The sequence below is a fragment of the Triturus cristatus genome, chromosome 10 (genome assembly GCF_964204655.1).
Source record: "Triturus cristatus chromosome 10, aTriCri1.1, whole genome shotgun sequence".
Lineage (NCBI taxonomy): Eukaryota > Metazoa > Chordata > Amphibia > Caudata > Salamandridae > Triturus > Triturus cristatus.
Window position 1 is genome coordinate 82,572,034 of NC_140593.1, and position 15,784 is coordinate 82,587,817.

Sequence of the window (15,784 nt, forward strand, 5' to 3'; positions counted from 1 at the left end):
ACTGCAATTTTGTCGACAAGAAGTGACCTACTTAGGTCATCTCTTATCGAAGGAGGGAAGGAAACTGACCCCAGAAAGAATTCAGGCAATTGCAAAATTGAGTGTGCCAAGGACACAGAGAGAAGTACGTGCTTTCTTGGGCATTACATCATACTGTAGGCAGTGTGAGAAAGTGCCATCTTTCTTGCATGGTATGCCCCCACTTTTTGCTAAATTGCTGAATGTACTTTGATTGAGTGTACCCTGGGTTCCTGCCAATCAGGTGCCCAGGGCCTATGTTCCTTCCTTAAACCACACAAACTCCAAATTGGCAAACCCTAGCCACATGTCAGCCCCTAGTAAATGGTACCCTAGGTACCCAGGGCCTTGTGGCCAGGGAAGGCCTCTAAGGGCTGCAGCACTCATTGTGCCACCCTCAGAGGCCCTGTACCCTTACACACACACACTGCCCTTGCAGGCTGAGTGTCTGGGTGCAGGACAAAACAAAGAGTCGACATGGCACACATCACTGTGTACCATGCCCATCACCTACACTGCCAAGGCATATGTCAGCCACCCCTCTAGCTGGGTGCATTATGACTATGGTGTGGGCACAGGAGCAGGAGCCCTGTGCCCCTACAGTACCCGGGTCCATTCCTGGGCACTGTAAGTGCAGTGCTGTCATTTAAGAGTACATGGTGCTGAGAGCTCGTCAAACACGAGCCCCACAGCACCATAAAGGCAACACTGAAGACTGGGAAGTTTGGTATCAAACTTCTCAGCACATTGAACCCACACTGATGCCAGTGTGGGATTTAATGTACTAAGCACCCCAGAGGGCATCTTAGAGATGCCCCCTTACAGCTAACTTACAATCTACGTCTGCTCTGAGGCTGCCCAGGCTGCCACACAGCAGACACGTTGCTGGACCCCTGGGTGGGAGAGCTCCTGCTCTCCCGGGCCTGCAACAATGCACATCCTGGGTGAGGTGAGAAATCTCCTCCCCCAGGACGAGCAAAGGGAAGCTTCAAAGGCATGCCGCCATTTGGAGTTTCCCCAGGCCACTGCAACCCCCCACTCTGGTGGGAAGCTTGGCCGGAAACCCCATACAAGGACAGGGGATGTGCCAGCCTGCCCACCCCACCCCTCAGGTGGGGGAGGCGAGATGAAGCACATCTCCGGGCTCTCGCCATCTTGAAGATGAGAGGCCCTACCCTATCAGGATTAGGCTACTGCCCCCCTCCCACAGGAGAGAGGCAGGATAGGGGGTGTACCCACCCCAGGACAAGGACCCATTGGTCCCTGGCCTTCACCTACCTGTAACGCCCCTAAATCTAGTATTTAGGGGCACCCTGAACCTTCCTTCTTCAGATTCCATATAGAAAACTACAAGAAGAGCAAGAAGAACAAGGACCTGCCCTGCAGCTGCTAAAAAGAGAAGAAGACACCAACTGCTTTGGCCCCAGCCCTACCGGCCTGTCGACTCTCGAACCTGCACCAGCGCGGCATCTCTCGTGGCCAGCAACCTCACCAACCCCGGAGGACCTGGCTACCTTTTGGCTCTAAGCCCCTGGGACTCCCATGAGTAGAGGCTCTACTCAAGAAACCTATTTTTAACCCCTGGCAGCAGCCCGGAACCGCGGACCCAACACACTCTGCACCAGCCAAGCCTGGCCAGTGCCGGAGTGGACAAAGACCCTGAGGACGACCCCACGGCGACTGTGGCCCCGAGTCTGGCACCCAAGGACCCCCCTCGACATTCTGGAAGAAGCCTGCAGCCTCAGAACAGAGTGCCACCCCAACCGCGATCAACAAGAGGGTAAGATTTCCGACATCAAAAGGCACCCCTGCACCCGGCGCCCTGCGGCCCCCTGTGCCCAATCCCGGGGTACCCACCTAACCTACAACTACCCAACTTACCTCTCGAAGTGGTGGTGGCACCTGAAGCATCCTCGTCCCCGAGCTTGCAGCCTTTTTCCAAACCGGAACATTCCCATTGATTTCCATTGAGCGCCCGAAGGCTCAAAAGCACCCTGCACCCAGCCGCCCGAGTGGCCCTGGCAGTGCACTCTCTACACTAACTTACTTCCCCACTTGCCCTGAGTAAGTGACCAGGAGCCCAGCTCCCACAGCCGCGTGGCTTGCCAGACAGCAGCCACCAACCAAGGCCCCCCTATCCCTCATAGGATAACATTGGGCCTAACTCTCTCTGCACCCGGCCGTCCTGAAACCGCTGAGGGTGAACCAACTGTACCTACCTGACACTGGGGGACCCCTGAGTCTATGCCCGGAATTTCAACTCTGCCAGTCGAGTACTTACCCTTAAACCGCTAACTTCATTTTCCTCATAGGGTAACATTGACTGGCTTTTTCTTCAAAAATCTTCTAAGTGTGAACTTTTCAAAACTGCAAAAATTCACCAAAAATCAGCCAAGTGACAAAAACGAATTTACTCACCTGCTCCTAGGTGAGCTCCCAGTGCTGGATCTTGGTGCCCAGCCCTGACTCTGAAAAGTGTCCACAACTATACTTACCTCTAACTCATTTTTCTCCCATAGGAAACCATTTTCTGCTTTTCTGTGAAATTTCTTCTAAGTGTCTATTTTTGCAAATTTTAAATATTCTTTTAAAATCGCACCATTTCTGCAAACGAAATTACTTACCTGTTTTTGATAAGGACTCCAGTCCTGGGTCTAGGTACCCAGTCCTGGATTACTAAAGTAACGACAAAGTACTCTACCTGCAATTTGAATTTCTTGCCATAGAGATCCATTGAATGTTTTCTTTGAAATATTTTCTAAGTGCTAACTTTTGAAATAGCTAAATATTATTTAAAAATCATTACAGTTATTAAGTCGACTTTCATCACTTGATTCTGAATACTGACCCAGGGCTGGATCTAGGAGCCAGACCTGGAATTCCAAAAGTAATCTGAAATGCAATTTATTACAAATAACCTGAATTTACCATTGAGCTCAATGCATTGTTATGTTTAGGAAATAGGATTGTTTATTGCAACCAACTGTGACTGTTTACAAAAATGTATTGCTTAAGACAGAAGTATTTATATTCAACCTCTCATTCTGAGAAAGTATATTTTTATCCCCTTTGTGGTTCTAAAAATAAAACAAGCATATATTTTATATATATAAACCATTGGCCTAGAGTTCAGTTATTGAGTGTGTGAAACCATTTGCTGACTGAGTGTGTACAATAAATGCTTTACACTGTCCTCTGGTACTGCCTTACTGCTCGACCAAGCTACCACTTTTGAGAGTAAGGTCATACCTAACTTTGACCTCTATCAGCCTCTGGGGGACTGTGGACTCTGTACACCCTGTACCTATTAGGGAACAGTATATACAGAGCCACTTTCTCACATTGGTGGATCAGCGGTGGGATACAAACTTGCATTTGTTGGACTACTTGGTTACCATCTGATCACACGACAGAACTCTTAAAGATTGCCTTTAGAATTCTGATTGGTTTTTCCCAAATTACTAAAAGTCTTGCTAGGGCCTTGCTTAAGTCCCATTAGAATTTTAGAAAAATAAAAGTCACTATAGTCAGGGTAGAGGGTTAGAACTGTCAGGTTAGAATGTCTCAAACAAACCCAGCTATTAGTGATAGTAATAACATGGATCTGGTGGAGGAGCTCGACCTCACACCTTACTTACACTTGTCTTTCAAGGAATTGAGGTCCTTATGTAAACTCAAAAATTTACAAATGGGTCTGCATCCAACCAAACAAGGGCTCCAGGAGCTCCTGGCTGAGTATGCTAAAGACCACCCATCTGAACATGGTGATGGCCAGTCAAATGAGGAAAGGGAAACAGGGGAGGTGGACAACAACCTCCCCATACTATTCCCTAGGGAGGAGATGGCACCCATACCCTCCAACACAAGAATTAGCATCTGGGCACCTAGAGACCACACAGGTGGCTCTGGTCCCAGAGACAACACTGGGGGACCCCCCAGTGAAGAGGACAGCCTTGTGAGGTTGGCCAAAAGATTAGATCTAGAGTCCAGGCTCCTGGCTCTAGAAAAGGAAAGGAGAGAGATGGGTTTAGCACCCATCAATGGTGGCAGCAATAATAAAAACAAGGATAGGGAGGAAACTTCTGACCCTAAAATCCCCAAAGGGATTGTCCCTAAATATGAGGAAGGTGATGATATCACCAAATGGTTCACAGCCTTTGAGAGGGCTTGTGATATGAGGAAAGTAAAGAAACCTCTCTGGGGGGCACTCCTGTGGGAACTGTTCTCTGGTAACTGCAGGGACAGGCTTCTGACTCTCTCTGGGCCAGAAGCAGGATCCTATGACCTCATGAAGAAAGCTCTGATTGAGGGATTTGGATTCACCACTGAGGAGTATAGAATTAGATTCAGGGGGGCTCACAAAACCCAGACCCAGTCCTGGATTGATTTTGTAGATTTCTCAGTGAAGACACTGGATGGTTGGTTAGCTGGACATGGTGTGCAGGATTTTACTGGATTGTACAATTTATTCATGAAGGAACATATTTTGAGTAACTGCACAAATGAAAAGTTGCATCAGCATTTGGTAGACCTAGGTCTAATTTCTCCCCAAGAATTGGGAAAGAAGGCAGACCACTGGGTCAAGACTAGGGTGACCAAGACAACCACTGGGGGTGACCAAAAGAAAGTGGTCACAAAACCTCCCCAGGGGAAAGGTGGTGAGAATCCCCAAGATAAAAAGTCTGAGTCTTCCAAAGGGCCCCAAAAACCTGTTCAGGTGGGTGGGACCCAAACTACTCCCTATGTGCCCCAACCATATGGGGGAAGAACTTTGATCCCTTAAAGGCCTGGTGTAATACCTGTAAAAAGCAGGGACACCTAACTGTAACTTGCCCCCAAAACAAAGCCCCTAAGGCACCCAGTACAGCTACTCCTGGGGCAGCAAGCATACAAATGGGATCAGAGGTGTACCCTGAGCAAATCTGGGAACACACTGAAGCAAGTTTAGTCTCCTTGGGAGAAGTGGAGTTTGCCACTGTAGCTGTGTGGCCCCCCAACTTAAAGAAATACTTACAGTACCCCTGGGTGAATGGAACTAGGGTAGAAGCTCTGAGGGATACAGGTGCCAGTGTCACTATGGTGAAAGACACACTGGTTTCCCCTGAGCAATACTTGATTGGGAAGTCTTACCCAGTCACCAACGCTGACAGTGTCACCACTAGTCATCCCATGGCCATGGTAACATTAGGCTGGGGGGGGGGGTTACTGGCCTGAAACAGGTAGTGGTCTCTCCAAAGTTGCCAGCTGCATGTCTGCTTGGAAATGATCTGGAAACCTCAGCCTGGGCTGAGGTTGAGTTAAAGGCCCATGCAGCCATGCTGGGCATCCCTGAATTGGTGTGTGTGCAAACCAGAGCACAGAGCAAGAGGAAGGGTGAAAAAGTAGGTTTGGAGCCTGGAATAATGGCCCAACCAACCAAGAGAAAAGGCAAGAAGACTGGGGGACCAGCTTCTGTACAGCCAAACACTCAGAACCCCTCTCCCCCTGGAGAGGATGTGGATACCCCTGAGGGAACTGAGTCCATGGAGCTTGACCCTTACCAGGTTGAACTCTTGGGCCCAGGGGGACCCTCTAGGGAAGAGCTGTGCCAGGGTCAGCGAGACTGTCCCACTCTTGAAAGCGGAGACAACAAGCTGCTTCAGAAGCCAGGGGAGATGTCAGTGGTACCCACAGAGCTTATTGGGAAGAGGGATTACTGTATGCTGAGGCAAGAGACCCCACTCCTGGAGCCACCAGGAGGGTGGTAGTGCCACAGAAGTACAGGGAGTTCCTCCTAACTTTGGCTCATGACATCCCCCTAGCTGGACATCTGGGGCAATCCAAAACTTGGGAAAGGTTAGTGAGTCACTTTTACTGGCCCCAGATGCACCAAAAGGTGAAGGAGTTTGTCAGCTCCTGTGTTACCTGTCAGGCCAGTGGCAAGACAGGTGGCCACCCAAAGGCCCCCCTCATCCCACTACCAGTGGTGGGGGTCCCCTTTGAAAGGGTAGGTGTGGACATTGTGGGTCCACTTGAACCTCCCACAGCCTCAGGGAACAAATTTATTCTAGTAGTAGTGGATCATGCTACTAGGTACCCTGAAGCAATTCCACTTAGGACTACTACAGCTCCTGCAGTAGCCAAGGCCCTCCTGGGTGTCTTCACCAGGGTGGGTTTTCCTAAGGAGGTGGTTTCAGACAGAGGTTCCAACTTCATGTCTGCTTACCTAACACACATGTGGAAAGAGTGTGGAGTGCAGTACAAGTTTACTACACCCTACCACCCACAAACCAATGGCCTTGTTGAGAGGTTCAACAAGACATTGAAAGGTATGATCATGGGACTCCCTGAGAAACTCAAAAGGAGGTGGGATGTCCTGTTACCATGCTTGCTTTTCGCTTACAGGGAAGTGCCACAGAAGGGAGTAGGTTTCTCACCCTTTGAACTTCTGTTTGGTCATCCTGTAAGGGGACCAATGTGTCTTGTAAAGGAGGGCTGGGAGAGGCCTCTTCAAGAACCCAAACAGGACATAGTGGACTATGTGCTTGGCCTAAGGTCCAGAATGGCTGAGTATATGGAAAAGGCATCAAAGAACCTTGAGGCCAGCCAGGAGCTCCAGAAGCACTGGTATGACCAAAAAGCTGCACTGGTTGAATTTCAACCAGGGCAACAGGTGTGGGTTTTGGAGCCAGTGGCACCAAGGGCTCTCCAAGACAAATGGAGTGGCCCTTACCCTATCCTAGAGAGAAAGAGTGAAGTCACCTATCTAGTTGACCTGGGCACTAGCAGGACACCCAAAAGGGTCATCCATGTGAACCGCCTTAAACTCTACAATGATAGGGCTGACATCACCATGCTGATGGTAACTGATGAAGAACAGGAAGCAGAGAGTGAACCACTCCCTGACCTCCTATCCTACAGCCCAAAAGATGGGTCAGTAGATGGTGTGATTTTCTCAGACACCCTCTCTGCCCAACAGCAGATTGACTGCAAGCAAGTCTTGCAACAATATGCTAGCCTCTTTTTCCTGACCCCTGGTCTGACAAGCTGGTGTACCCATGATGTGGACACTGGTGACAGTGCACCTGTCAAGAACAAAATCTATCGACAGTCAGATCAAGTCAAGGAAAGCATCAAAGCTGAGGTCAGCAAGATGCTGGAGTTAGGGGTCATTGAGCCTTCAGAGAGCCCCTGGGCTAGCCCAGTGGTTCTGGTCCCCAAACCTCATCAACAGGGTGAAAAGAGAGAGATGAGGTTCTGTGTGGACTATAGAGGGCTCAACTCTGTCACCAAGACAGATGCTCACCCTATCCCAAGAGCAGACGAACTGATAGACAAATTGGGGGCTGCCAAATTTCTCAGTACCTTTGACTTAACTGCAGGGTACTGGCAGATTGGCATGGCCCGAGGAGCAAAAGAAAAGACAGCATTCTCCACCCCTGATGGGCATTATCAGTTTACTGTGATGCCCTTTGGGTTAAAGAATGCCCCTGCCACCTTCCAGAGGTTGGTGAACCATGTCCTGGCTGGGTTGGAGTCATTTAGTGCAGCTTATCTTGATGATATTGCTGTCTTTAGCTCCACCTGGCAGGATCACCTGATCCACCTTGGGAAGGTTTTAGAGGCTCTGCAAAGTGCAGGTCTCACTATCAAGGCATCCAAATGCCAGATAGGGCAGGGCACTGTGGTGTACTTGGGCCACCTTGTAGGTGGAGGCCAGGTACAGCCCTTACAACCCAAAATCCAGGCCATCATGGACTGGATAGCTCCAACAACCCAGACCCAAGTCAGGGCATTCCTTGGCTTGACTGGGTACTACAGGAGGTTTGTGAAGGGGTATGGGTCCATTGTGACCCCCCTCACAGAACTCACCTCCAAGAAAATGCCCAAGAAAGTTAACTGGACAGTTAGTTGTCAAAAGGCTTTTGACACCCTAACAGAAGCAATGTGCTCAGCACCAATTCTAAAAGCTCCAGATTATGCCAAGCAGTTCATAGTGCAGACTGATGCCTCTGAGCTAGGGATAGGAGTGGTCCTATCCCAGACCAATGATGAAGGCCAAGACCAACCTGTTGCTTTTATAAGCAGAAGGCTACTCCCTAGAGAGCAGCGTTGGAGTGCCATTGAGAGGGAGGCCTTTGCTGTGGTTTGGTCCCCGAAGAAGCTGAGGCCATACTTGTTTGGCACTCACTTCCTAGTTCAAACTGACCACAGACCTCTGCAGATGAAAGGGGAAAATCCAAAACTACTAAGGTGGTCCATCTCCCTACAGGGAATGGACTTTGAAGTGGAACACAGACCAGGGACTGCCGATGCCAATGCAGATGGACTTTCCAGGTTCTTCCACTTAGACAATGAAGACTCCATAGGACAAGGTTAGTCTCATCACCTTTCGTTTGGGGGGGGGTTGTGTGAGAAAGTGCCATCTTTCTTGCATGGTATGCCCCCACTTTTTGCTAAATTGCTGAATGTACTTTGATTGAGTGTACCCTGGGTTCCTGCCAATCAGGTGCCCAGGGCCTATGTTCCTTCCTTAAACCACACAAACTCCAAATTGGCAAACCCTAGCCACATGTCAGCCCCTAGTAAATGGTACCCTAGGTACCCAGGGCCTTGTGGCCAGGGAAGCCCTCTAAGGGCTGCAGCACTCATTGTGCCACCCTCAGAGGCCCTGTACCCTTACACACACACACTGCCCTTGCAGGCTGAGTGTCTGGGTGCAGGACAAAACAAAGAGTCGACATGGCACACATCACTGTGTACCATGCCCATCACCTACACTGCCAAGGCATATGTCAGCCACCCCTCTAGCTGGGTGCATTACGACTATGGTGTGGGCACAGGAGCAGGAGCCCTGTGCCCCTACAGTACCCGGGTCCATTCCTGGGCACTGTAAGTGCAGTGCTGTCATTTAAGAGTACATGGTGCTGAGAGCTCGTCAAACACGAGCCCCACAGCACCATAAAGGCAACACTGAAGACTGGGAAGTTTGGTATCAAACTTCTCAGCACATTGAACCCACACTGATGCCAGTGTGGAATTTAATGTACTAAGCACCCCAGAGGGCATCTTAGAGATGCCCCCTTACAGCTAACTTACAATCCACGTCTGCTCTGAGGCTGCCCAGGCTGCCACACAGCAGACACGTTGCTGGACCCCTGGGTGGGAGAGCTCCTGCTCTCCCGGGCCTGCAACAATGCACATCCTGGGTGAGTTGAGAAATCTCCTCCCCCAGGACGAGCAAAGGGAAGCTTCAAAGGCATACCGCCATTTGGAGTTTCCCCAGGCCACTGCAACCCCCCACTCTGGCGGGAAGCTTGGCCGGAAACCCCATACAAGGACAGGGGATGTGCCAGCCTGCCCACAGCACCCCTCAGGTGGGGGAGGCGAGGTGAAGCACATCTCCGGGCTCTCGCCATCTTGAAGATGAGAGGCCCTACCCTATCAGGATTAGGCTACTGCCCCCCTCCCACAGGAGAGAGGCAGGATAGGGGGTGTACCCACCCCAGGACAAGGACCCATTGGTCCCTGGCCTTCACCTACCTGTAACGCCCCTAAATCTAGTATTTAGGGGCACCCTGAACCTTCCTTCCTCAGATTCCATATAGAAAACTACAAGAAGAGCAAGAAGAACAAGGACCTGCCCTGCAGCTGCTAAAAAGAGAAGAAGACACCAACTGCTTTGGCCCCAGCCCTACCGGCCTGCCGACTCTCGAACCTGCACCAGCGCGGCATCTCTCGTGGCCAGCAACCTCACCAACCCCGGAGGACCTGGCTACCTTTTGGCTCTAAGCCCCTGGGACTCCCATGAGTAGAGGCTCTACTCAAGAAACCTATTTTTAACCCCTGGCAGCAGCCCGGAACCGTGGACCCAACACACTCTGCACCAGCCAAGCCTGGCCAGTGCCGGAGTGGACAAAGACCCTGAGGACGACCCCACGGCGACTGTGGCCCCGAGTCCGGCACCCAAGGACCCCCCTCGACATTCCGGAAGAAGCCTGCAACCTCAGAACAGAGTGCCACCCCAACCGCGATCAACAAGAGGGTAAGATTTCCGACATCAAAAGGCACCCCTGCACCCTGCGGCCCCCTGTGCCCAATCCCGGGGTACCCACCTAACCTACAACTACCCAACTTACCTCTCGAAGTGGTGGTGGCACCTGAAGCATCCTCGTCCCCGAGCTTGCAGCCTTTTTCCAAACCGGAACATTCCCATTGATTTCCATTGAGCGCCCGAAGGCTCAAAAGCACCCTGCACCCAGCCGCCCGAGTGGCCCTGGCAGTGCACTCTCTACACTAACTTACTTCCCCACTTGCCCTGAGTAAGTGACCAGGAGCCCAGCTCCCACAGCCGCGTGGCTTGCCAGACAGCAGCCACCAACCAAGGCCCCCCTATCCCTCATAGGATAACATTGGGCCTAACTCTCTCTGCACCCGGCCGTCCTGAAACCGCTGAGGGTGAACCAACTGTACCTACCTGACACTGGGGGACCCCTGAGTCTATGCCCGGAATTTCAACTCTGCCAGTCGAGTACTTACCCTTAAACCGCTAACTTCATTTTCCTCATAGGGTAACATTGACTGGCTTTTTCTTCAAAAATCTTCTAAGTGTGAACTTTTCAAAACTGCAAAAATTCACCAAAAATCAGCCAAGTGACAAAAACGAATTTACTCACCTGCTCCTAGGTGAGCTCCCAGTGCTGGATCTTGGTGCCCAGCCCTGACTCTGAAAAGTGTCCACAACTATACTTACCTCTAACTCATTTTTCTCCCATAGGAAACCATTGTCTGCTTTTCTGTGAAATTTCTTCTGTGTCTATTTTTGCAAATTTTAAATATTCTTTTAAAATCGTACCATTTCTGCAAACGAAATTACTTACCTGTTTTTGATAAGGACTCCAGTCCTGGGTCTAGGTACCCAGTCCTGGATTACTAAAGTAACGACAAAGTACTCTACCTGCAATTTGAATTTCTTGCCATAGAGATCCATTGAATGTTTTCTTTGAAATATTTTCTAAGTGCTAACTTTTGAAATAGCTAAATATTATTTAAAAATCATTACAGTTATTAAGTCGACTTTCATCACTTGATTCTGAATACTGACCCAGGGCTGGATCTAGGAGCCAGACCTGGAATTCCAAAAGTAATCTGAAATGCAATTTATTACAAATAACCTGAATTTACCATTGAGCTCAATGCATTGTTATGTTTAGGAAATAGGATTGTTTATTGCAACCAACTGTGACTGTTTACAAAAATTTATTGCTTAAGACAGAAGTATTTATATTCAACCTCTCATTCTGAGAAAGTACATTTTTATCCCCTTTGTGGTTCTAAAAATAAAACAAGCATATATTTTATATATATAAACCATTGGCCTAGAGTTCAGTTATTGAGTGTGTGAAACCATTTGCTGACTGAGTGTGTACAATAAATGCTTTACACTGTCCTCTGGTACTGCCTTACTGCTCGACCAAGCTACCACTTTTGAGAGTAAGGTCATACCTAACTTTGACCTCTATCAGCCTCTGGGGGACTGTGGACTCTGTACACCCTGTACCTATTAGGGAACAGTATATACAGAGCCACTTTCTCACAGGCAGTGGATACCGAATTTTTCTTTGCTGGCCAAACCTTTGGTAGCTTTGTCCTGTAAAGATACACCGAATCCCGTTCCATGGTCTGAAGATTGTTAGAAAAGTTTTTCCGAATTGCGTAATGCACTGTGTTCGGCTCCTGTTTTGGGTACCCCCGACTACAGTAAGCCCTTTACACTGTATGTCCATGAGAAAGAGGGTTGTGCATTGTCAGTGCTGACACAGTCTTTTGGAGACAAGCAGCGTCCATGCGCGTATTTTTCGTCGACTTTGGATCCGGTAGCTAAAGCATTGCCGAGTTGCTTGAGAGCCACAGCAGCAGCAGCTGTTTCTATTCGACAGTCTGCTTGGTTAGTGATGAATAATATGTTGATTGTGATGGTTCCACATGCAGTGGACACGTTGTTAAACAGGACCAAGACACAGCACTTAACTAGTGCTCGATTGTCAGGTTACGAGTTGACACTGTTAGCGAGCCATGTGCACATAAAGAGGTGCAATACGTTGAATCCAGCCACGTTATTGCCAGTTTCAGTAGAGACAGATGATGTTGAACAGCATAATTGTTTTCTCAGGACAGAAGAAGAAACTAAAGGGAGAGTAGATCTTAAAGATACTCCTCTTGTAAAGTGTGATGGTACCTTATGGGTGGGTGGTTCATGCTTCAAGCTTCCGAATGGCATTGGTGATATGACTGCAGCATATGCTATCACGACTTTGCATACGATTGTTGAAGCTGCACTTACACCACATAATTCAGCTCAAGCAGCAGAGTTGATTGCACTTACGAGAGCGTGTGTGTTATCGAAAGGAATGAAGGTGACCATATATACCGACAGCCAGTATGCGTTTGGTGTGGCCCATAGTTTTGGACGATTGTGGAAAGAACGTGGGTTCCTGACTTCGCATGGAGCTAAGATTCAGCATGGTCAGTTGGTGAATGAGCTTCTTGAGTCACTGACCTTGCCGTTACAAGTTGCGATTGTAAAATGCAGTGCACACAAGAAGGTTATTGATGATGTTGGTCGTGGTAATGCATTTGCTGACGAAACTGCAAAAGAAACAGCAAAAGATGTGATGAATCGAATGTATGTTGCAGGCCCTGCAAGATGGGTTGGTGATGTTGGAATGTGTGAAGATACGATAGAGAGTGTGAAGTCTCTTCAAGCTGAAGCTTCAGAGAAAGAGTTGAGTGTGTGGAGAGAAAGTACGGGTAAATTGGATGAAAAAGGTTGTTGGGTTGACTTGTCAGAACATCAGCGATGGTTGTTACCCGATGCGTATGTGCTTGCAGTGGTGACAATGGCTCATGGAATAGCCCATATCAGTGTGAAAGGGATTTGTAAGTTGTTGGCTCCAGTATGGCAAAATGCTGGAATTCCTAAATGTGCAGAGAATGTGGTGAAGAATTGCATGGTGTGTCTGAAATACAATCCTGGTAGGGGAACCCCAACTCCAGCTGGTCATTTTGCACCTCCAACGTATCCGCTTGAGGTTTTGCAGCTAGATTTCATCCACATGGAAAGGTGCAACAATTTGAAATACGTACTCGTTGTTGTTTGTGCCTTTTCAAGATGGGTAGAAGCATATCCCTTAAAAGACAACACTGCCTTATCCACAGCTAAAGCCCTTGCCAAAGAATTCTTCCCTAGGTTTGGAATGCCGAGAATGGTCTGGAGTGATAATGGGAGTGAGTTTGTGGGCCGAGTGATGAAGAAAGTATGCGAGGGGCTAGGTATTCAGCAAAAATTTCACGCTGCAAATCACCCCCAATCAGCTGGACTAGTAGAGTGCTATAATGGCACGATCAAATTGAAGTTGGCAAAGATACAAGCGAGCTCTGGCCTTAAATGGCCTTACGCTCTGCCCTTAGCACTCCTATCAACAAGAATGACTGTGCATTCGCGAGTGGGACTTAGTCCCTATGAAATTGTATTCGGCCGACCGGCCAACATATGGGGAGTGCCAAGGCCGACAAAATTCAGTGAGATCGAACACCCTGTACTGCTTGATTATCTATATGAATTGACAGCTAAATTGCGTGTTTTACACCAACAGGTTCACGATACTCTGCCTCAGGTCTCTGAAGCTCCAGGACATCTTATCGATCCTGGATCATGGGTGCTAGTCAAAAATTTTCAGCGGACAAGCAATGACCAGCCCCGCTGGACCGGCCCCCACCTCGTCCTTCTCTCAACAAGATCAGCTGTTCGAGTGGAAAGGAAAAAGAACTGGATCCACGGCGTACACTGCAAGAGGGTCCCTTTGCCTCTACCGTATGACCGGTGGGTCCAGGAGGGGATCGCTGACTCTGAGACTGAGACCGTGCCTCGTTTTCTGCCTTTTAGTGACGCACGTGTAAAAGGAACACTTTCTGAGCAAGAAAGTGAAAGTATTTTGCAAGAAGCTGTGCCACCGTCAATTCGATTGAACACTACAGAGCCTGAACTCTTGTTCCAGGACCAGACAATACCTGGAAAAACTCGCTACAGTCTGAGGCCGAGAACTATGGACAAATAAAAACTCCTTTTCTTTGCTATTTTTGAAAGTGCAGCTCTCTCATCTGGAAAACTTTCTTATTTTTTTTTTTCAAACCGCCATCCGGGTTCAGCTGTAGGGTCGTGGTTGCCCAAGTCTTTGGAGTGCGGCTGAAGACGTTAGGTCAACAGTTCTGGTCGGTCTAAGGGAGTTGCCCCGGACTGATAGAAGCATTCCTTAGCATAGAACACCCTACCACCACGAGCAGCAATTAGAGAGGATGGAGTTTTTCGAGAATGAGAGACCTGCCGAGCAGATGAACTTTAAAGCCAGAATGTGTATAATGATGACAAAGAAACGATTTTTGATATTATGTATTTTCATGTTGCTTAGTGTAATGACGTTTTTAATAGGATATGTTTTATTCTCTTTTCAAGTGACATTTGCACCCACTACACAGCCCATACCTCCTTCTACTGTTTCCTCACATTCTTTTCACCCCCTGCCTGAACACAAATCTGCTAGAAGATTAGAATTTGTCAATAATTCATTAATTCAGCTTCTACACCAACACCAATTAGTAGTTAACACAACTAACTGTTGGGTGTGTGGTCTTATGCCTCATACTACTGATAAAGGTATCTCTTGTCTGATCCTGCCTTTCAGCCATAATGGTTCTGTGTGGGCATATAGAACGATATTCATATACGCTCATGAAGGCAACCCCCTACGTTCTGTGAAAGATAATCCTAAGAATAGTGCTCTAGTTTAGGGTATAGTAGATATGATTAGGGAAGATATTTCCTATGAGACTATCCCGAGAGATGAGACACTAGCATACATTGGATGGAACATAACAGGATATGGAGTTACTCTGAGTGAGAACCAGCGAGTAAAGAGATCCTCCCCGATTTGAATTGTACCCCATCAGGGTCACCTATGTCTGCAAGGTAATGGCAAGAATCCCAGAGCTCAGTTAGGGAGAAGTATCTGCACTGAAACATATGTTTTTGCGTCTCAGACTTCCCCTTCGTTCTTAGCAGCTAAGGGTACCTATTTCATCTGCCACAATAGAGCCTATACATGGTTGCCTCCTGACTTCTCAGGCACATGTTTTGTTTTGTTCCTGTTGCCTCCCACCTACACGGAAGCGGCAGATTACCATAAGACAAGGATAGTTAGAGGTGTCATCAGTAAAGAAGACACTGCAGGACAAGAACTTGGAGATTTCGTAAAGGGTTGTCTGCCGTTTTGGGGGCCTATGGTTAACAGCAGGAACATAAGGCAATTGACAAGGGTGGTTGAATCCACAGTAGATGAAACCGCCAGTGCCCTTAGTAATTTGACTGCTGAGCTCCAGTCGGATCGTCTTATGACTCTTCAGAACAGGGTCGCATTAGATGTCATACTTGCAGACCGAGGTGGGGTATGTACAGTGATCCAATCAAGTTGCTGTGTTTTCATTCCAGATAACGCTCCAACAGTTTACCAGGCCATTTCCAAATTACATAAAATCTCCGAATCTATCCATGTGGATGAAGGAGATTGGTCATTGATGGGGTGGTTCTTGGAACTGATATCCGCCTGGGGATGTAAGATTTTGATAGTCATTGGGATGATCTTAGCCCTTCTTTTCCTGTTCTGTCTGTGTATACAGTGTGCTCCTGCAATATGTGGCCTCTGTGCTACATCTTGTGTAAGGAAACCTGTAT